Source organism: Hemicordylus capensis, chromosome 2 (genome assembly GCF_027244095.1).
Source record: "Hemicordylus capensis ecotype Gifberg chromosome 2, rHemCap1.1.pri, whole genome shotgun sequence".
Lineage (NCBI taxonomy): Eukaryota > Metazoa > Chordata > Lepidosauria > Squamata > Cordylidae > Hemicordylus > Hemicordylus capensis.
In genome coordinates this window covers 55,810,668-55,834,457 of record NC_069658.1, presented here as the reverse complement: position 1 = coordinate 55,834,457, position 23,790 = coordinate 55,810,668, and the positions used below count along the sequence as shown (strand labels likewise).

The 23,790-nt window shown below is 42.0% G+C and overlaps 1 long non-coding RNA gene across 3 annotated transcripts in view; it reads right to left on the bottom strand.

Annotated features, from left to right (window-relative positions):
- The window catches only part of LOC128346381 (uncharacterized), a 140,639-nt gene that overhangs the window by 17,269 nt on the left and 99,580 nt on the right, over positions 1-23,790 (bottom strand). The window contains exon 1 of one of the 3 annotated variants that reach the window (XR_008316937.1): positions 1,439-1,542. The exons of the other annotated variants lie outside the window; for them this stretch is intronic. This is a non-coding gene — a long non-coding RNA (uncharacterized LOC128346381). Of the gene's footprint in view, positions 1-1,438; positions 1,543-23,790 lie in introns of those variants that run through there. 3 annotated transcript variants of the gene reach the window in all.

Here is a 23,790-nt window from a genome sequence, read left to right as displayed (position 1 = left end):
AGCTTTCCCCTGCTAACTGGGCAAAGAGTCACCTTTCAAAGTAGCAAGTCTCATTATATTTAGCAGGGAGAGAGCAACTGTCCCTATTCAACCCCAGCATAGTGCCTCACAAGTGGCTATTGCTGGTGTCTCCCTTGTGTTTCTTTTTAGATTATAAGCCCTTTGGGGATAGGGAACCATCTTTCATTTCAACTTCGTAGTTCTCAAAGTGGTTATAAAATGGATCCAGTAATTGAAATCTGTAAGCAGCATGCAAACTTTGCTGGAGACAGTCAGGAATGGGATGGATAAGGACTAATACGCTGCAGCTGAATCTAGATATGATGGAGGTAGCTTAAGGCAAGGGGATTGCACTCTCCAGATCCTACTTTTTTGGTCCAATATTTCCACTGTACTGGAAATTTCCTTCCAAGGACTGCTGAGCTCACTCAATTAACTCCTTGCTTAATTAATTAATTCTGACTCTATGAGGAAAACACCCAAGTTCACATGCAATCTTAACTTATATTTATTTATTATTTATTTTATTTATTTTTATTTGGTGTATATACCACCCCTCCAAAATGGCTCAGGGTGGTTTACAACAAATAGAAACAATTAAAATAAATTTAACAGTTAAAATCAAAACTATATCAATTAAATGATTAAAATCATTAAAAACATTTAAAACATAAACATTAAAATTATTTAAAACCAGCATTAAAAATTTAAACCATAAATCTAATTAAAAGCCTGGGTGAATAAATGCGTCTTCAGCACCTTTTAAATAGTTGCCAGAGATGGGGAGGCTCTTATTTCAACAAGGAGCACATTCCAGAGTCCAGGGGCAGCAACAGAGAAGGCCTGATCCTGAGTAGCCGCCAAATGAGTTGATGGCAACCACCGATGAACCTCTCCAGATGATCTGAACACATGGTGGGGCTCATGGTGAAGAAGATGTTCTCTTAAACACCCAGGGCTTAAGCTGTTTAGGCCTTTATAGGTAATAACCAGCACCTTGCATTTTGCCTGGAAACCTATATTCTTCTAGAAAAATATTCTACTGCAAAATTCCCATTTGTTCCTTTAAATATTTTTACATTTTATTTACATTTATATCCTACTCTTCCTCCAAGGAGCCCAGAGTAGTGTACTACATACTTAAGTTTCTCCTCACAACAACGCTGTGAAGTAGATTAGGCTGAGAGAGAAGTGACTGGCCCAGAGTCAACCAGCAAGTATCATGGCTGAATGGGGATTTGAACTCGGGTCTCCCCGGTCCTAGTTCAGCACCCTAACCACTACACCACACTGGCTCTCAATAGTCCCAAACACTGCCAATCCTTATATAACAACTACCCGGGGGGTGGGGGTGGTTAAGGATGTACACAAGTTGGCTTGGCAGCCATAGCTGGGGTGGGAATCCGTTCCTTTAAAAAGGAGGAACACAGTTGCTTACCTGCTCCTCCACCACCTGACTGATCATCTGGGACTGGCACTGGTGTGCAAAAGTTCCTAGCAGCCTGTTCATGGCATTGGCACTCACATGACCGCCCTTGGTCCCGGGATGAGGAGGAAGAACCAGAATGATTTCACTTTCTGTATCAGGGCCCACTTCAATCTTGCTATGCCCCTGGTGCCATGCAGAGACTATTCTGCATAGAAACAGTGTAGAAATATTTTACAGAAATAAATAAAACTCACCATGCCCACAGACCCTACTTTGGATGGGGAACCTTCCCTCACTTGCCCCTGGTTCAATGTGTTGTTTGTTTATACTATTACTACCACTTTATTTATTGGCCAGCCCACAAAATTGTTCTCTGGGCAGCTCACCAGCAACCAACAATTGAATAAAAGATACAATTAAAAACAAAAAGCTACAATAAAATCCAAAACATTTACAAAAACGTAAAGTATTTTAAGCATTTGCCTTCATTTGTCTACCGATATGATGGTTGCATATCAGCCATTTTAATGGCAGCTGTAAGGGTGCTATGTGGTTGTCAGTACAAGCAAAGGTGAAACAGTCAGAAATAGGATGTGCAGTATTCTATTGTGTGCTATTTTATTAGGATATAACCCATTTAATGAATATTTTGATTGTTCTTGGCATTTGCCTTCAGTTTCTGTGTGGTCACACAGAGAAGCATGTTCTTTAAATAGAGCATCTTTTTACAACTAATATTTAATCTGCCTCAGAACTTTCACAATAAACTCCATCCGTTGACAAGTCAAACTGAGTGTTTTTTTTCCACACTGCTAGCACCGCAAGCTCAACATAGCATGTAAAAATCAAGCTGTGTCCTTTCTGCTTCATATAATATCCTCAATAAGGAACATTTTTGAATCAAATCTCAGCTAGCTTTTTTATTGACATTGCATGCACAAGGCTGAAGAGAAAACAGTGTTAACTATGCTTGGGCCTTAGTGTTTATACACCGAAAACCTTCTAAAGTCAGTGACTGACATCCTGACTAAATTACTTGACAGTAGTCCCATTAAAATTAAGAAGTCCTTTAGAGTAATGTATGAGTAGTACTATTGAGTAACTTATTCTGCATGCCAGCCAGTGTTGATTCACATGCCCATATTTATTTATTCTATGTATAATTAGCCTTTCTTTCATTGTGGACCTGAAGGCAGAATATGGGTGGGGTGGGGTGGAGTGAGGTGAGGTGGCCTTAGATGGTTATTCACCAAAGCACTCATAGCTAGATCTAGAGCTGCTTTGTTTTGGCAAGAGGACTGCCTCACAGGCGCTCAGACTATGCAATGTTATTGAATTCACAATTGAATATCTAATTTACCCCTACTGATTGGGTAAAGAGACATCTTTTAAAGTGGTGGCTGGCTTATATTTAGGAGGAGAAAAGCAACTGTTGCTATTTAGACCCAGCACAGCATCCCTCCCGTGGTTATTGCTGGTGTTTACCATGCATTCTGTTAGATCAGGGCTGCACCATTTCAGTCTTCCAGCAGTTTTTGGCCTATAACTCCCATTATTCTGAGCCATAGCAGCCAATAGTCAGAAATTATAGGGATTGTAGTTCAACATCTGCAGGAGGGCCAAAATTGTGCAGCCCTGTTGTAGATTGTAAGCCTTTAGGGGACAGGGAAAGATTTTCTTCTTCTTTTCCCTATGTAAACCTCTTTGAGGAACTTTTGCCAACAAGTGGTATATATGCAATAATAGTAATATTCATTCATTCATTCATTCATGTAATAAATTTGTATACCACCCACTACTGAAGTCTCGAGGAAGGTTTCAGATAGGAGTAATAATAGGCTTATAGGATATGAACAGATATGACTTCTCTTGACAGAATAGTTATTAGAAATCATGTCTTGCAGGTAAAAGTCATGGACAGATGTCTGAACTATCGCCTGCAACTTCCCTTGAAGAAAGGTGGTACAACTATATTTTATTTGGTTTCACTTTGGTCTGCTTTTTAAGGACATGTGTTCTGGAGGCCATTTCATCCTGCAAACTGTCAGTCACATTGGCAGCATTTGAAATTGACCAATAATTATAATGTCAGTGGAATCATCATCACCTATGCCATTTCAAAGGAAACACTGAGCAAGTGAAGATATCTGGCTGATATCTGTCAATATACAGATATCAGAACAGTTTCCTGTTCAGTGCCTGAACCATTATTATGTCACTAGGATGAGCAGAACCAGTTCTGTTTGAACCCGGTTAAAATAGAACCGGCCCGGTTTGACCAGTTGAACTCGAACTGAACCAGACCCCCCAAAAGGGGTGCTGGTCGAAGTTCAAGCCGAACTGGCCCTGGTTCTAACAGAACTGGTACGGAACCAGTTTGGAGGATCCTAGTGAGGATTCCCCTTTACATGCAAAGGGGGGAGATGCTATTGCAGAGCATGATTGTGAATGAAGACCAACATGGGAGATGCAGAGGAAAGAAGAGCTGTCTTTGACAGTTTTAGGAAAAAGCTGAACAGAATTCCATTTTTAAGACTCAACATAAAAATGTATGCTTTTGGTAGGAAGGATTCAACTGAAAGGTAAGGAGTGCTGAATTCAGCATAAACCAATTAGAATAAACCTTGCCATGAATTTTCTTGAGCTTTCATGGATATTGCATAAATTGTATTCCAGTCTTCTGTTGACAAATGTACAGGCTTTAAGTGCAAGTTAACATTCCGGTATTGTTTATTCCCCAAGATACTTGTCACAACTGAAAGGCTTTTGATATATTTTTCTTCCTCCAAAGCTCATTGCCTTAGAACTTTTTTCATGAATTGGTATTGTTGTACAATACAACCAGGATTGTCAGGAAAACTGAAATGTATATGCCATCACTCATTGTCAACTTTATAAATATTCCCAGTTGCACTTTCCAACCAAGTATGTAAAGTTTGGAATGTTATGTAGTGTCTTATTGTTCTCAGCCTTTTTAATAATAATAATAATAATAATAATAATAATAATAATAATAATAGGTTATAAAAATTATTGGTTATAAAAAAAGCCAGACAAAGAGTGCCTCTCCCATCAACAATATGGTGAGACATAACTTTAATAAATCTATACCGGATCAGTCATCGCCCGGGTCAACAAGGACCGCGCCAGGTGCTGGAGTCCCTGGACATCTGGTGGCAAGTGGGCAACAGCACTCAGGATCTTCAGTTGAGCAACCAGGGCTGAAGACAGCAAAGTTACTGGAAGAAACGTTGCTTAACCGAAAAAAATATATGGAAAATGCCAACAAGGACATAATGATCTGCTATTACAAGTCTAGTCCAACTAGAAGAGGTTATTTAAAAAGAATGTACCACATTTGGAAAGAGAAGCATCCAGATACAGAAATAACAGAACAAATGCATCAAGCCTGGTGGCAAGAGGGCCTTTTATATTTCTCTCACACCACCACCCCTTCACAAGGCCAGGGTCCACCACCCCTATATTTGTAAACAGGAATCCCCTTTACAATTATTGCCACCTGAACCACCAAACCAGTTTGATTGAATGAACCAGACCAGATGGTCAATCAAAAAGGTTCAGCGCAACACAGTTTGGTTTGGATTGGTTCAAATTAAAACCGAACCACATATTGTTTGTTTGTGCACATTGTAGCCAAAGGTTATGCATGTGGATTCATGTTAGCATATGTTTATTGCATTCAATGGGGCTAACTCTCAGGTAAGCATGAGTAAGACTGCGGCTGTACTATTCAGCTTTGACCTTTTTTCTGTTAAAATTCTTGTTTCAAGGTCAAGTTTCAGCCCAATGTCACTATTTCTTTTTAAATAAAAACAGCCATAACTTTTCTCCCCCATCACATAATAAGAGTTACCTAATACAGCAGAATAACATTTATAATAATAATAATAATAATAATAATAATAATAATAATAATTATTATTATTATTATTATTATTATTATTAATTTACACAGTCAGACAGGTGTTATTGACTGGTTTGTTTTATCCAGACATCGAGTCCTTCCCAAGGACCTGGGATGGCTGAATTTTATTGTTAATGTTGTTGCTGTTGTTATAGATATCGTTGCAGAATATAGGCTGTTCCCAGTAAAGCTGCTTTTTGTAATTGGCTGATGGTGATTTCTGTGGCCCCTATGGTGTTGAGGTGCTCTTCAAGGTCTTTTGGAATTGCACCCAGGGTGCCAATTACCACTGGGATTATTTTGGTCTTTTTCTGCCACAGCCTTTCAATTTCAATTTGTAGATCTTTGTATGTTGTTGTTTTTTGTATTTCTTTTTCTTCTATTCTGCTATCCCCTGGTATTGCTATGTCGATTATTTTAACTTGTTTTTCTTTCTTCTCGGCTACAGTTATATCTGGTGTATTGTGTGGCAGATATTTGTCTGTTTGTAGTCAGAAGTCCCATAATATTTTTACATCTTCATTTTCTTCAATTTTTTCAATTTAATAGTCCCACCAATTTTTGGCTACAGGTAGCTTGTATTTTTTGTAGATGTTCCAGTGTATCATCCCTGCTACCTTGTCATGCCTTTGTCTGTAGTCAGTCTGTGCAATCTTTTTACAACAGCTGATTAGGTGGTCCACGGTTTCATCTGCTTCTTTACAAAGGCGGCACTTGCTATTTGTTGTTGACTTTTTGACTTTTGCTCTTCCAGGGGACCATCCAAATACGCCTCTCATTCTTGTGGAGATGGGACATGATTGTGAGTCCAGCCTTATCCAGATGGTGATCCACATGTGACAATAGAGAAGTCATATGCGCCAACACCCATAGAATACCATCCTGATCAGAGTGGAAGACCAGGTCAAGTGTGTGTCAAGCCATGAGATTTTCAATGAAACACCATGAATCCACTCTAATTTGCTATCATAGAATCCACACTCAGAATATCTCTGAAACAACAGAACCCTGTACATCATGGGTTAGAAACCCATGGGGGTGGTTGGCACCCTATGTGCACTACACTACCACTCGCTCTGGGCCACCCCAGCACCCCCCAAGTGCACTTATGGGGCTGCTGAAAGCTCCATGCATACCCTATGAGGAAAAACCTTAAAGATGCGTAAACTTTAACAATTCCCCAAAAATCAGCCCTCTGCCCAAATCCTTTGAAAAAATTCAGGTAGCTTCCTTGCCCCTACCTGGCACTACCACCAACCCCACACTGCTCTAGGCCACCCCTTTGCCCCCCGCATGAAGCTATACATTTGCTGACACCTCAATGCTTCTCTATGGGGAAAAACCTTAAAGACGCGTAAACTTTAACAATTCCCCAAAAATCAGCCCTCTGCCCAAATCCTTTGAAAAAATTCATGTAGCTTCCTTGACCCTACCTGGCACTACCACCAACCCCACACTGCTCTAGGCCACCCCTTTGCCCCCCGCGTGAAGCTATACATTTGCTGACACCTCAATGCTTCTCTATGGGGAAAAACCTTAAAGACACGTAAACTTCAACAATTCGCCAAAAATCAGCCCTCTGCCCAATCACTCTGAAATTGGGGTGGTAGCCTCCACCCATTAGGCACTACCACCCCACCCCACTCTTTTTGCCCAGATCCCACGCTATGCCCCCATCTGCCCCAAAGACTCTACAAAAATTCTCCAAAAATCAGCCCTTTGCCCAATCCCCCTGAAATTTGGGTGGTAGCCTCCAACCATTGGGCACTACCACACCACACCACTATTTTGCCCCGGGACCCATTTTTCATACCAAAATCAATTCGGATTCAGATTCGGATTTAATCCGAATCCAAACCGAATCAGGGGTGATTCGGGTAGCCCAGATTCAGGCACAGAACAGAACGGGGGTGATTTGGTTCAGTTCCCAAACCGAATCTCCGAAAACCCAAATTGCACACTCCTAGTACATATGCTGGTAACCTCCAGGCTGACTACTGCAATGCACTCTATGTGGGGCTGCCTTTGTACATAGTCCAAAAACTGCAATTGGTACAGAATGCGACAGCCAGGTTGGTCTCTGGATCATCTCAAAGAGACCATGTTAATCCTATAGTGAAAGAACTACATTAGCTATCAATAAGTTTCTGGGCAAAATACAAGCTGTTGACTATAACTTCTAAAGCCCTAAACAGCTTAGGCCCAGGGTATTTGAGAGAATGTCTTCTTCACTATGAGCCCCATCACCCATTGAGATCATCTGAAGAGGTTTGTCTGCAGTTTCCACCAGCTCTTCTGGTGGCTACACAGGGAAAGGCCTTCTCTGTTGCTGCCCTGAGACTCTGGAATGTGCTCCCTGCTGAAATAAGAGCTTCCCCATCTGATGACTTTTAGAAAGTCCCTAAAGAGACTCACGCTTTTTAACTAGACTTGTGGTTTTATGTGGTTCTAAGGTTTTAATTTCAGTTTTGATTTGCTTAATGTTGCTGCAAACTGCCCAGACCCACCTAATGGCGCTGCAGGGAAGTAACTTGTCTAGGAAGCAAGAGGTTGCTGGTTCAAATCCCCGCTGGTATGTTTCCCAGACTATGGGAAACACCCATATCGAGCAGCAGCGATATAGAAAGATGCTGAAAGGCACCATCTCATACTGCACAGGAGATGGCAATGGTAAACCCCTCCTGTACTCTACCAAAGAAAACCACAGGGCTCTGTGGTCGCCAGGAGTCGACAGTGACTCGAAGGCACAACTTTACCTTTACTTTAAACCGCCCAGAGACAGAAGTTTGGGGCAGTATACAAACATAATACAATAAGTGAGTAAGCAAGTAAATAAATAAATATGTATCAGATTGTGTTGCAAGCATCTGGGAATACTGGCAAACAACCAGAGCAGACCACTGCATGCCCTGCTAACATCTGCCCCCTCATCCCTCCGGCAACACTAGCACCATGCTCCTCTGTGCTTTCCTCGTGGAACTGCATAGGGGGCAGTGAGGAATACATTTTGGAGCTTGCAGAAACACATTGTCTGACCCTCAGCTATGTGTTTTTGCTCTAAGAGAGCCGTTTTGGAGCGCAGGTGACTTCTGAAAATTATTTTTGCCCTTGCACAACCATCAGTGCTTCAGGGAGAGCGTGGAGTAGCAAAGAGGCTAGTGCTGTGTGGCAGCAATGTTAAGAGCACCCATGGTAGACTGTCCTGGATGTCAGCCGCTGTTTTCTTCTGGTGCTCTACTCAGTCAAATTATCTGAGAACACTCTGAAAATTCTGTTATCACAGAGTATTTTTGTCTGTTATACAGAAAACGTCATTGAAAAGTTTTTCCTAAGCTGTTTTTGAAATGGACTCAAGCCTGAATGCTGAATATTTCCTAGTATCATAAATAATCAGTTTCTATCCTCTTTAGAAACCCTGCAGTATGTCTAGTAACTGGGCTCCCTCTTAAGCACAAGAAGCATTGGGTTGAGAACAGGTTTTGCCAACCATCATATGTACATCACCTCCAAATGTGATTATAAATGATCTTTAAATACCGACTTTACTGAACATAATCAGCTTATACCAGTGAGGAATGTGTTCTCTTTTTACGCCCTCCGAGGATCTGTCAAGGTCAATAATGCCAAAGCTGTACATTTGAGATAGCTGCTTCAGAGTAGTGTGCTTCTGAAATTAAAAGGGAGTCCATCATAATGCTTGTCAGCACATTTTGTAATTAATCTTGAAGTACTCTGTATATCACATAAACTTTGAACCAATTAAAGTATGTGCTTTATTAACAAGCTGTAAATCATAGGAAACCAACATTAGAGAAACATTGGCAACAAGGGCAGAGTTCAAGTCAGTGCTGTAGTAACAGGTATGGTTTTGCTGTACTGTGCCACATTGTCTATTCACGTTGCATTCCACTTGCACAATGAATGCTAAGAGGCCTGGCCCTCCTGAGAACTTTAAATCCCATCACATTGCAAGTAACAAGTCGTTATTAGAGTTACTATTGAACAAAGGCAAAAAAGATAGCTGTCTGTATATTTTGGCTGTTTTTCGGAATTGTGACACCATTGCTAAGGACTTGGGCATAAACTAATTCTGCAAACAATTTGAGTTCAAGTCCAATTTTGCCTCAAAGTGGATGGTGGTTATGTAGCAGTAAATAGAAGAATAGATTCACGACTAGTTTACTGATGCTGGTCTGTGTACATTTTAAATGGGAAGAGTAGTAACAAATACTAAGAAGTTTGAAAGGCTTAATGGAGCTTTCTCTCCCCTTCCTCATCCTCTCTGGCTGGACCTCTGCCATGCATGGGCATGCATCCAGTGTAGAACATTTGTCATTAATCACTCACATGTGCACACTACCCATATGTCTATCCAGCCATCTCTTGACTCCCCAGGATCCTGGTGTTCAATCAACTGTGCCCAAAGGTCCAGCCAGCCAGGGAGGGAAGGAGCTCTATAAGCTCATTGCAAATCCTTTCAACACATGCAACTACATTTGCAGGGAACAGGCTCATGTCCAAGGTGTAGAAGTTTTGGATCAGGCAGCTTGATACTTAATGCTACTGCCTTTAAATATGCATCAACAAGATTCATGAACAAGATGTAAAGTACCATCCAGAGTAGAATGTTGAAAGTTTAGTTTGAATGCTTTCAAAGGTTGGCTTCCATTTCTACAGCCACATCTAGCTGCCTTCTTTTGCAGAGCATTAGTTAATTAATCCACCCAACCCCATCCGTTATCACATGTAGCATTGTCTACGCAATCTTTTTTTAAACAAACAACATTTAATTAGGCATTTGAAGCTTATCAGCAACCATCCTTCACTCTACATGTTATTGAAGATCAACACCAAAGCCTTGATTAGCTGAGTCTGGACGCAGTTCAAAGTATTATCAGTCAATTACAACTACATTGCAACCTAAAAGTATACCTTTCATATGTAATTGACTGTGGTGCATCATTCATCTTAGACTCAGAAGCATCTCTGTGTTGTTTCTCTCTACCTGCCCCCACAAAAAATAATTTCAAGTAATCCATCATTACTATTTGCCTTTGGTGGTGTGCCTTTCAGATTTCAGTATGACTGTTCTTTATATATGCAGACAACCAATGCCATTCCTTCTGTGCTTGACAGGTTGAAAACTGTGTTTAGACAGACTTTTCAATCATTTGGACCAACATATGTAAAAGTCAGGAAGTATTTTTAAAGTATTTTGATCAATTTGATCAAACGGAATTATTGCATTTTTAGAAATGTGGGCCTCATACTTTCTTCTAGGCAAGCCTGAACATTCTATGATCAAATTAATACAGGACACAAATCAAGCAGCGTTAAGCACTTTTCAAACCATTTGGTTTCCATCTCTCCTGAGGAAAGGTATAACTCAGTTGTAGAAGATGTGTTTTGCATGCACAATGTTCCATGTGGTCTTCAGTTCAGATAACAGGGCTTGAAAGACCTATGCCTAAGACCTTGGAGAGCTACTGACAGTCAGAGTAGAAAACAGATGGATATACTATAGTACATCTAGATGGAGGTATAGTATGGATGGATAGTACATAATATGTATGGATATAGTATGGACATGATCATACTATGGATATAGTATGGAATAGCCTCTCCAGTGAGGTTCACCTGGCTTAATTACTTTGTACTTCTAGATTTATTTATTTATTTATTTAGTGCATTTTTATACCGTCCTGACCCAAGGTCTCAGGGCAGTTCACAACAACTAAAAACAGTAAAACACTAATTAAAAACAAAAACAGAAAATTTAAAAGCAAGAAATTTAAAACACAGTTTAAAATTTTAAAACAATATTCTAAAAACAACACTAAAACAAAAACAATATCAGTTAAAAGCCTGGGTGAACAGATGTGTCTTTAAAGACTTTTTAAAAGTTGTCAGAGATGGAGAGACTCTTATTTCTCCAGGGAGCGCATTCCAAAGCCTCGGGGCAGCAACAGAGAAGGCTCGTCCCTGAGTAGCCTTCAGATTAGCCGGTGGCAAATGCAGACGAACCTCTCCTGATGATCTCAATGGGCGGTGGGGTTCATAACAAAGAAGACATTCTCATAAATACCCAGGGCCCAAGCTGTTTAGGGCTTGGCTAAATGCCGGCTAAAGTTTAATGTTTAGGGCTTGGCTAGATAAGAACATAAGAACAGCCCTGCTGGATTAGGCCCGAGGCCCATTAAGTCCAGCATCCTGTTTCTCACAGTGGCCCACCAGATGCTGCTGGAAGCCACAAGCAGGAGTTGAGGGCGTGCCCTCTCTCCTGCCATTACTCCCCTGCAACTGGTACTCAGAGCCATCCTGCCTTTTGAGCCTGGAGGTGGCCCACAGCCCTCCGACTAGTAGCCACTGATGGAGCTCTCCTCCATGAAGTTATCCAAACCCCTCTTAAAGCCATCCAGGTTGTTGGCTGTCACTATGTCCTGTGGCAGAGAGTTCTACAAGTGGATCACGCATTGTGTGAAGAAGTACTTCCGTTTGTTGGTCCTAGACCTCCTGGCAATCAATTTCATGGAGTGACCCCTGGTTCTAGTGTTGTGTGAGACGGAAAAGAATTTATCTCTCTCCAAATTCTCCAAACCATGCATGATTTTGTAGACCTGTATCAGGTCTCCCCGCAGTCATCTTTTTACTAAGCTAAAAAGCCCCAGGTGTTGTAGTCTTGCCTCATAAGAAAGGTGCTCTAGGCCCCTGATCATCTTGGTTTCTCTCTTCTGCACCTTTTCCAGTTCAACAATATCCTTTTTAAGATGTGGTGACCAGAATTGTACGCAGTACTCCAAGTGTGGTCGCACCATAGTTTTCTATAAGGCATTATAATATTAGCCGTTTTATTTTCAGTCCCCTTTCTAATGCTCTCTAGCATTGAATTTGCCTTTTTCACAGCTGCCGCACATTGAGTCGACACTTTCAACAGCTGTCCACCATGACCCCAAGATCCCTCTCCTGGTCAGTCACCGACAGCTCGGATCCCATTAGCATATACTTGAAGTTGGGGAGTTTTGTCCCAATGTGCATCACTTTACGCTTGCTAACATTGAACTGCATTTGCCATTTTGTTGCCCACTCCCCCAGTTTGGAGAGATCCTTTTGGAGCTGCTCACAATCCGTTTTGGATTTCACTACCAGGAAGAGTTTGGTATCATCTGCGAATTTGGCCACCTCGCTACTTACCCCTGCTTCTAGATCATTTATGAATAAATTAAAAAGCACCTGTCCCAGTACAGATCCCTGGGGGACCCCACTTCTTACTTCCCTCCATTGTGAAAACTCTCCATTTATACCTACCCTCTGTTTCCTGTCTTTCAGCCAGTTAGCAACCCACACATATACTTGTCCCCTTATCCCATGACTGCTTAGTTTCCTCAGGAGTCATTGATGAGGAACTTTGTCAAAAGCTTTTTGGAAGTCCAGGTATGCTATGTCAACTGGATCACCTTTATCCACGCACTCGTTGACACCCTCAAAGAAGTCCAAAAGGTTGGTGAGGCAAGATTTACCTTTGCGGAAGCCATGCTGGCTCACTCCCAGCAGGGCCTGTTCTTCTAGGTGCTTTACAATTTCATCCTTGAGGATGCTTTCCATCAATTTGCCTGGAACGGACGTTAGGCTAACTGGCCTGTAATTTCCCGGATCGTCCCGAGTCCCTTTTTGAAAATCAGTGTTACATTTGATACTCTCCAGTCCTCTGGTACAGAGCCCGATTTCAGGGATAAGTTGAAAATCTTAGCAAGGAGGTCGGCAATTTCACATTTGAGTTCTTTGAGGACTCTTGGATGGATGCCATCCGGCCCTGGTGATTTGTTAGCTTTCAGTTTTTCCAGACAGTTTAGTACATCTTCTCTTGTCACTACTATCTGATTCAGCTCTCTAGCCTCCATCCCTAAAAAGCCTGGTTCAGGAACAGGTATATGCTCAGTATCCTCTGCCGTGAAGACAGATGCAAAGAACTCATTTAGCTTCTCTGCAACCTCCCTTTCCTCCTTAATAATCCCTTTCACTCCGTCATTGTCTAATGGCCCAACCGCCTCCCTGGCAGTTTTCCTGCTTCTGGTGCACTTAAAGAAGTTTTTGTTATTCCCCTTGATACTTTTGGCTAAATGTTCCTCAAACTCTCTTTTTGCCTCCCTTATTGTCACCTTGCATTTCTTTTGCCAGAGTTTGTGTTCCTTTCTGTTCTCTTCATTTGGACAGGCCTTCCAATTTCGGAAGGAAGTCTTCTTCCCTTTTATGGCTTCTTTGACGGTACCTGTGAGCCATGCTGGCATCCTCCTGGACTTAGTGGTATCTTTCCTCCTTTTGGGTATACAATCTAACTGGGCCTCTAGTATTGTGGTTTTGAGTAAAGTCCATGCACTCTGGAGCGAAGTGACTCTCCTGGATTTCCCTTTCAGCTTTCTTTTCACCGTACTCCTCATTTTGGAGAAGTTTCCGCTTCTGAAATTCAAAATGTCCGTGTTAGACATCCTTGGTGATTCTCTCCCCGCATGTATGCTGAATGTGATTGCACTGTGGTCACTGTTCCCTAAAGGGTCGATGACACTGACACCACACACCAGGTCCTGGGTGTCACTCAGAATTAGATCCAAGGTCGACTTCTTTCTGGTCGGTTCCATGACCAACTGTTCTAGGGCACAGTCATTTAGTGTATCTAGAAATTTGACCTCTTTGTCATAGGAACATAGGAAACTGCCATATACTGAGTCAGACCATTGGTCTATCTAGCTCAGTATTGTCTTCACAGACTGGCAGCGGCTTTCTCCAGGGTTGCAGGCAGGAATCTCTTTCAGCCCTATCTTGGAGAAGCCAGAGAGGGAACTTGAAACCTTCTGCTCTTCCTAGAGCGGCTTCATCCCCTGAGGGGAATATCTTGCGGTGCTCACACATCAAGTCTCTCATTCAGATGCAACCAGGGCAGACTCTGCTTAGCTATGGGGACAAGTCATGCTTGCTACCACAAGACCAGCTCTCTTCTCCTGACCTGACCTGACTGTGAATTTACCCAGTCTATGTGTGGGTAAATGAAGTCACCCATAATTACAACCCTGCCTCTCCTTGATGCCTCCCTGATTTCTTCCTGCAACTCCCAGTCATTTTTGGCATTTTGATCCAGAGGGCGATAGCACATCCCCAGTAGCACGTTCCCTTTCCGGCCTTGTATAGTCACAAGGCCGGCTAAAGACATTTTTTGTTCACTCAGGCCTTTTGAATTTTAAATTCTGATCTGATTTTAACACACACACACACACACACACACACACACACACACACACACACATATATAGTTTTGCATTGTATTTTGTATTTTCCCCTCCTCCCCCTTTTGATTTAATGTGTTGTGTGTTTTTATCTCATGTTTTATTGTGTACTGTAAACCGCCCAGAGAACAATTTGTTATGGGATGGCTAACAAATAAAGTTGTTTGTTGTTGTATGGCTATAGTATGGATGGACAGTACATCTAGATGGATGTACCATCTGATTCACAAAGGGCAGCGTCATATCTTCATGGTGGACTCTTGGTAACTCTCAGTAAAATCAATGGGACTTATAGGTGTAAGTGAAATCAATGGGACTTAAAAGTGCAAGTGAAACCAATTGATTTAAGTAGTGTTCTTGTGTGCAGGATTGCAGCCTTTTCCAATAAGGATTATGAGTTCCAGCCATTTGTTGAAAAGATACCTTAATGCTCACTGAAAGCATAGCTCTGCAACTCCTAGTACTCTGTATGCTTTTTTTGTTACCAAGATAGAGAAACATTGTACAGAGGATGAAATTGGAGAAATAGCCAACAGACATTTGTTTTGCAAGCATCAGTAAAGCTCTCTTGTATGCTATACTCTTTTAAAACTATCTCTATAGCCTGTTGGGTAATGATATACATTTTATTTTTATAACTAGTCTTTTAAACATTTGGCCACATTCTCAAAATAGGAGATCAAAACAGAACAAAAGAGTTTATTTTAGCTCGCACTAAAAGATTGCATTAGCATGAAACTATGTACATAATTGTTTGGCCACAACTTGTATTGTGTCACAGATAAAAATGAACATGGTAATTTTCATAGCAAGAAATAAACAATAAAGTTTTTATTCTTATTCTAGTTTTTATTATAGTTTTTATTCTTCTGATGGAGGAATGTCATATTGCATGGTTCTGTTTATTTGCTCAAAGCCAACATAGTTTTGAATACAGAAAATTGGATAGAGAACATGAACATATGGTGAATGATGTGATATATTCTAATTTATTTTAAAAAAATAAAGAAATCATTCAGATAACCCTATATCACAAAGTGTTACCAATTGGTAACACTAGGAGCCCCTGGTGGTGCAATGGTAAAACTGCCACCCTGTAACCAGAAGGTTACAAGTTCGATCCTGACCAGGGGCTCAAGGTTGACTCAGCCTTCCATCCTTCCGAGGTTGGTAAAATGAGTACCCAGAATGTTGGGGGCAATATGCTAAATCATTGTAAACCGCTTAGAGAGCTTCCAGCTATAGAGCGGTATATAAATGTAAGTGCTATTGCTGCTATTGCTAATTCACATATAAAATCATATTATTCCTAATCACTACTAATTTCTTCATCAGAAAAACAGTTGTAATATTTTTAATTGTTAGTAACCTGCTCATAAAAGATTTACTTGCAATTGCCATATTTACCAGAATCCAGGATTAGTCCCCACCCAAAATCCTTTGATGTTAGAAATTGGGGGTCCTCTTCCTGTTTCTCTATTTTTAAGGGGGAGGGGGTCATCATAAATTGAGAGTCATCTTGTATTCTCTCTCTCTCTCCCTCTCTCTCTCTTAGCCCCATATCTGTCCTTGAGACTAACCTATGTCTAACTCACTGCTCCAGTCTGATCTGCAGTCTGCAATCTGCTATCTGCATTGCCAGGTGCACTCAATTAAAATGTGGCTAAAGATGTTGCTGTAGTTGAGCATATGACTATGCTTGCTGTTGCTAAGGGTGCTGCTGTTGCAATGTGTGTGAGTCATAATTGTTTGTAAGAGAGCAACTTGTTTCAGTGATGTCACTGCAGTGCAGGCACTGTGGCTGGCAGTGGATTCTGGGCCTGAGATTCTATTTTGGCAATTTTTGGACTGTCTTTGAAATGTGTGGTGTTCTGTGTCAGGAGGTAGAGATTCACTTTTACTGTGTGCTTGCAGTGTTTTTCAAGTCAAGGTTGCAAAATATGTACAAGGCCATAGGGAAGTCACCCACTTGCCCATCTCTTTTGTGTTTTGGGTGGTAAGCAACATACATCATACCACACCACATAACTCACTTTGGTGTCCCTAGGACCTACCTGTGGGCAACAATGGGGTGTTTCATGTTCCCCATTGCTCCCTATGGCCGAATCACTTGAATCACTCGTATCATTTCCAGTTTGTTTAATAGAAATAGTTGGCTTGGCCACTGTTTCAATGAATCATTGTGAGGATTTTGCCATTCTTTTTGAGCTTGAAACAGATAGCAGAATCTGTTTTATGCACAACCTTAGGCGGTTGTGCTAGCAGCACTTATGCTGTTTTCCCCATTGTCTGTAATGGTTATTTAGCACTGGAAGCACTGCTAGTGCAGCTACTCAATCCGAGCAGCCCCAACACTGCCTTGGGACCCCATATCAGCCCTGGGGTGGAGCATTAGGGGAACAGAAGGCTATGCATCATATCAGCCAGTATCTCCAAACAAGGGCTGGGAAAGACTCCTGCCTGAAACCATGGACAGCCTGTGCCAGCCAAGGAAGACAATAACTAGATACATGGCCCAATGGTCTGACTTTGCCTTACACAAAGGCAGCATCATACGTTTTCCCCTATCTTGCTTTCAATTATGTTTTCAGAACATTGCTCCAGACCAGCAAGAATAAAATGAACATAATATACTACACAACATTATGTGTGCATTGCAATGCAACATGCACACATTTGCACAAGGGCGCTCTTGCACAATTGCAGTTGCACGATGGTACAGTCATTATTTTCAGTGTCTATACTGTCATGCCACTCAGAGCAATTTTTGCATTTGTGCAAGAGCGGACTTCTGCAACTGCGTGGACATTGCATTACAATGTAGAAGGAACTTTGCACATGATGTCAGCCAACATTTTTCCAAGTATGGGTTGCTGTTCTGGATGCAATCCATGCATACAGAAAGACATGTGGGGACATTTTGCATACACTATGTGAAATGTGTTCTCTCTCTCTCTCTCTCTCCACCCCCCACCCCATCTATCTATCAAGATTTTTTTCATATATTCATTTCAATATGTTTGTTTTCATTAAAATATGGAACTCTCATCTTTCCATACAATGCTGAAGTCTACTTACAATAATGTAATGTAAAGCCACATAAATAATAAAAATAGAAAATGATTGCAACATTTTAACAACCATCACCACAACAAAAATATTTTTAGACCACTCTGAATAAGCTCAAACATTTCCATGAAAAGCCAGGTGTCGTCTAGGGCTCATCTGAAATACCTGCCCCTCATTTTTTTCACCCCACATGGAGTTGGCAAAATTTGCAGGGGTAGGATTTTAGCCATTGTGGGGAATGCAAGAGAGGAAGCTTATTGGTAGCAGTGGCTTCCAAGAATCCACAATTCCCCTTGGAATCATGTTTCATCACCAACCCCAAGGGGATTGTGTTGTTGGGATGGTGGGGGGAGATGGTGCTTGGCAGCTGCTGGAAAAAGCACTGACACTCCTACCTGCTAGGAGCCTGGAATGATTCCCCTCTTTTACTCCAAACCCACCCACTCCATTTTTTGAGGCAAATATTCTCCATGAAGCAGGTTCAGTTCAACCTCTGCTTTGGGCATATGTTTAAGGCTTTTATGTTTTGGTGTATTTAAAATTCTGTTCTATTGATCATAATAAATGGATAGTTATGCACATATGGGAAGGCCAACAGGGACCTCTTCTGGAAAGGTTTTCCACAACCTAGTTGCCGCGGCTGAAAATGTGTACTAACCTGCCATGATTTAAATGCAGTGTTTGGAGAGGTTCTTATGGAAGGAAGCAGTTCATAAGAAATCTTGGTCCCAGGCCATTTAGGCTTTTGCATGTTAAGACCAGCACTTGGGCTCTGAAGCATACTGGCAACTAGGCATGTGTGAATTGATTCAGATACAAAATGATTTGTATCTGAATCTTGCTGTTTCGGGCAATTTGTCAACAGAACAAATAACTCCTGTGCTCAATTGCCCAGATTCAGGTCCAAAACAAATTGCCCGGATTTGGACTGTTCATTCAACATGAAGAATGAGAGTGGATTCTTTGGTGCAAAATGAGAGTAGATTCTTTGTTCATTCATCATTTTGAATGGCAAAATGACGAATGAATAAAGAATCACAATCATTTTGCACCAAAGAATCATTTTGAATAGTAAAATGATAAATGAACAAAGAATCCACTCGCATTTTGCACCGAAGAATCCACTCTCACAACACCTCAAAAACTGAAAACAACAACAAAATCCTGTGCCCCATGGGATTGTGGGTTTTTTTGGGGGGGCACCCCATGTGCACTACACCACAACCCACTCTGGGTCACCCTGGTACTACCCATGTGGAGTTATGGGGCCTCTGAAATTGCCATTATTCCCTATGGGGAAAAGCTTAAAGACACACAAACCTCAAAATTACCCCTTTGCCCAACTTCTTCCACCCATTGAGCACTACCACCCCACCCACTCTGTTCCCCCAGACCCTGCCCTTCCCCCTGAATTGATTCGAATTCAGATTAATTCGGATCCAAATGAAATCAGGGGTGATTCAGGGGTCAGATTCGGACCTAAATCAAATTGGGATGATTCGATTCAGGTACAAATCCAAATTCAAAAAAATATCCCTGCACAACCCTACTGGCAGCCAGTACAACTGGAATAATACTGGAATGTTTTTCCTTCATTTGGAATGTCTGGCTACTCTATTCTGAACTAGCAGAAGCTTCCAAAAATTATTCAAAGGCAATCTTAGGTACAGCACATGACATTAATCCAATCTTGACATAAAAGATGCAGTTCACACACAAGCTGAGGCTGCCCATGCTTCCGACTGACATCTAGGCATGCAGAAGCAGTGCTGGATCAATAAACACCCCCAATCTGCATACATGATTGGTTGGAACTGAACTTTCTTCAGACTGAAATTTGATGAGTATCACAGGGCTCCTCTAAGGAGAATCTGGAATGTGTAGAGAATTTGAGGGTCCTGCCCATGGACAAACTTTGGAGAATTTTTTCAGTTTCTCTGCACCCCAAGGGGGAATGCAATTCCATCCCAAACAGGTGACAGTGTTGGCCTTAGTTTCGTGGTGATATCCATGCATAGAACTCACTGCTGCATGATATCAGGGTCTATGGCTGCTTTTTGCATCTGCATTAAACTATGAGATGCCATAGCCTCATTCAGATCCAGGAATCATGGCTCTTGCTTCCTCATTAATATACTGGCATACAGCACTGCTGCTTCTATCCACTTAGAGTATGGCTGTCTACAGATTATTAATATGAGTACAGAGCATAGTTAATACATTGCAGCAGGTGTGTAATAAAATGTCATGTTTGTGCTCTGGGTATAATAATGTCTTTAACATTCTAGACTCCATTGCTTTCCTTTGGCAGCACAGTTCTTCATTACAGCATAATTGCCTTGATACTGGGTATAGCACAGGCATTATGCTCCCTTTCTTACCACATACACCTGTTATATTTGGCATGAGCAGAACAGAATTTCCCTGGTAATCCTAAAGCAAACTTCTCGGCTTTTTCACCAGTCTTTCCAACACAAACAAAACTGCATGCATATATACAGATGGATGTAGGCCTAGTTCTCACAAACAACAGGTGACGTAATAAACCAATGTTTTGATTCTGCCACATCTCACTGTAGGAGAGTGTGTGGACATGACTGAATGCTTTTCTATTAAAAACAACAACAACCCAAACCGTGCACAAAGCAAATTATCATATGAGGAAGGATTGTTTTCATGACGTCTCCCTGGGATGCCAGTGTTTATGTATGTAGAAAACATATTTTTTTTCTAATTTTTTTGGTGGAGGATCATTCCATCAACAGAGCCCTCATATATATTTATTGTCAAATGTCACCTGTCAGTAGTAGTACAACCCGGACAATAAGGTCATGCCCACGGCCAACTCAGGTCTGCTGGGGGGAAGGCAGAATCGTAGCATCCCACAGCAAGACAATCCTGGCCTGCTCCTGTCGCTGCCACTCATGTGCCAACATACGGTGGCAATATTTGGAGCAGATACTGGAGGAGAAAGTCTTCCAGTATCCCACAATGCATTGTGTGGGCAGCAGAGACAGGCTGCCCCCATCAATGTAGCAGTTCCTGTCTTCCTAGCCACTCTGGATGCAGAACTCCCTGCTGGAGATTGCACCTGGCTGCAGGGAGCTGCTGAGAACAGCCTCACCCTACAGAAGGGGCTTTTCTTCTCTTACCTTGTTAAAGATGAAGGTACAAAGGTCAGGTAGCCTTGGTCTGGGTCAGCAGGGTAGGCGGCAGTCCCATGGCTCCACACAAGCCTGTGGAGGTGCATTTACTGCCTCCTATCCTGGAAGTGCTGGTTGTAAGAATGACTTCAAAGAGTTACTTACCACCTCATCTCCCAATTATGAGAATTAGGCCTAGAATACACTCCACGTGCCCTTGAAGATGGTTGGTAAATTGCAACTGGTTTGGTAGAGAACACTCAGGTTCATCTTAGGTGTGGGCAAGCCTGGTGGGCAATTTCATATGGCCCAGGTGGAGCCTAATTTTAAAATAGCTAGCTGGGCACCTCTCAACTGAGAGGCACTGCTCAGGTCATTTAAAAATTAAATAGCCAGTAAGTCACCTCAGCTGAGAGGCAGCTTGCTGGCCCTTTAACTTGGATCTAACAGGAAGGTTGGAACTCTAACCGAGTTCAGACACAACAGTGTGGAGCTCAGTCAGAGACTCATTCCAATAATGCCTGTCAGAGGGTATATCAGGCATGACATGTATATCAGACTGACATGACTGCATAGCCCTAGAAATTATATCACTCCAGTGCTGAAACAGCTACATTGATTACCCATATGTTCTGGCACAATGCAAGGTGTTAGGTTTGATCTATAAAGCAGGGTTTCTTAATCTTGGGCCTCCAGATGTTGTTGGACTACAACTCCCATCATCCCCCAAAATGGCTTTTGTGGCTGAGGATAATGGGAGTTGTAGACCAACAACATCTGGGGGCCCAAGGTTAAGAAACCCTGCTATAAAGCACTACACGGTTGAGACTTGGTGTGTTGTGTACTCTTTTGTTTAATCCTCAGAAAATAACCCCAGAACTGCAACTGCACTATCTTCAATAAAGCAACTACATTAAATAAGGCACATTTACTAATCTTTCTGTTTCCTATCGGTCTCTAGGCCCATTCACACATTATGTTCAACACTCGTTCAATGAGTGTACAGCATACACAGGTACAGATCCGTACACATGTAGAGTCATTCACGTTATGTTGACTGCAGGTACAGAAATACACTTCCTATCTGTACCATGCATTTGAAGGGCCAGGTTCTCTTTTTAAACGAACACAGATACAGTCACACAAATACATGTATGAGTGTACAGAAATCTGTACACTCAAACAGCATAATGTCTGAATTCGGATTCTGTCTCTGTTCTGCTACTCTGTCTGTGTTGCCACTTCCTTCCCTTCTTATTCCTCTATCCCTTCCCCATTGACCCCTGCTTTAGTACAAGGGTAGGAAAACTTGGCTCTTCAGCTGCCAGAGTTGAACTGCAACTCTCATAATCCTATCCCATCACTTCCTGTCTCTGCTGCCAGGACTGCTGCTGTGCTGTAGCACTGCAGGAAACTCTGTAAGCAACTACACTACACCTGGTATTTCAGGGAGAGTCTTTTCTCATATGAACCTCATAGTTTTAAGGTCAGCTAACCAGACCCTCCTTCAGGTTCAATTGTATTCAGAGGTCAGACTGGCCTCCTGAAGAATCAGGGCCTTCTCAACGGTTTCATCAAGGCAATCCAATACATTTCCAAAGGCTATTTGGTTCCATCTGTTCTGGCTTTCTTCAAGCAGGTTAGGACCTTTGTTTTGTTTTGTTTTGTTTCGACATGTTTTTGACTGTTGAGTTTGGTTGCTGCTATTGCTTTTCCCCTTTGTTCTGAGGGGAGGGTTTGGATTTTTAAAAATGGTTTTATTGTTTCCTTGATTTCATTTTCTCTAAATTTCCTTTAAGTTTATCTGGATGGATCACAATGTACAATTTAGGAAACAAATGAATAGGCCAAAGATGTGTGTGCACGCTTACCAGGCGCTCACTGAGCCCCTGGTGGCGCAGTGGTAAAAACTGCCGCCCTGTAACCAGAAGGTTACAAGTTCGATCCTGACCAGGGACTCAAGGTTGACTCAGCCTTCCATCCTTCCGAGGTCGGTAAAATGAGTACCCAGAATGTTGAGGGCAATATGCTAAATCATTGTAAACCGCTTAGAGAGCTCCGGCTATAAAAAGCGGTATATAAATGTAAGTGCTATTGCTAAGTGCTATTGCTACTAGGGATACACAAGAAGAAATCATTTAGGCTATTGACACGAGCAACCCTACCCAGGCTTGGGCAGCCCTCCCTGGGTAGGGCTGTTAATGTGAAGTGTCAGGATTGAGTCTTGATCCCGGGATTGCCTGCCCCAAAAACCTGAGGTTTTTTACCCAGGCCCTTTTACCTGAGGCCGGGGAGGAGCCACCATTGGGTCAACAGGTTCAAAGAACCCGGGCCACCGACCAATCAGGGGCTGTCAGACGTGGGGAGGCTAGTTTAGTTCTCCTTCAGGAGCTAAACAAAGGCTGGCATTCAATGGCTGGGAGCTAAACAAAGGCATTTGCAGTGCCAGCCAGGAATGGCTCTTCCCTTCCTTTTCTGATGGTCTGGGCAAGGTCTGGAACCTACCTGTGAAAAGGGCATGTTTCTAGCTTTAGTGGTTTTGGTCGAGATGTGCACAAACAGCTCGTGCTTGGGCTTGCAGGCCGAGGAGCAGTTCCCTTAAGGAGCTGGTAAGGAGCTCCTTACCTGCTACTTCCTGCCCTGATGCAGCAACATGGAGAAAATAGTGGTAATAACATACATAGGTTTGGGGGAAATGGGATGTGGCACTGGTAAGCAGCTGCAGGGTGAATCCATATCACCAAACCGGTTTCATATTGGAAGTCACATACATGAGCTGTATAGATGGCACAAGTGTGTGTGTGTGTGTGTGTGTGTGTGTGTGTGTGTGTGGTGACATTTAGCTCCCTGGATTACCTAATGTCCAGAGACAATTTAGAATTCTGGTTATATGGTACATAAATGCATTTTGACTGATCATGCCAATATATGTTGGTTCTGATATGAAAT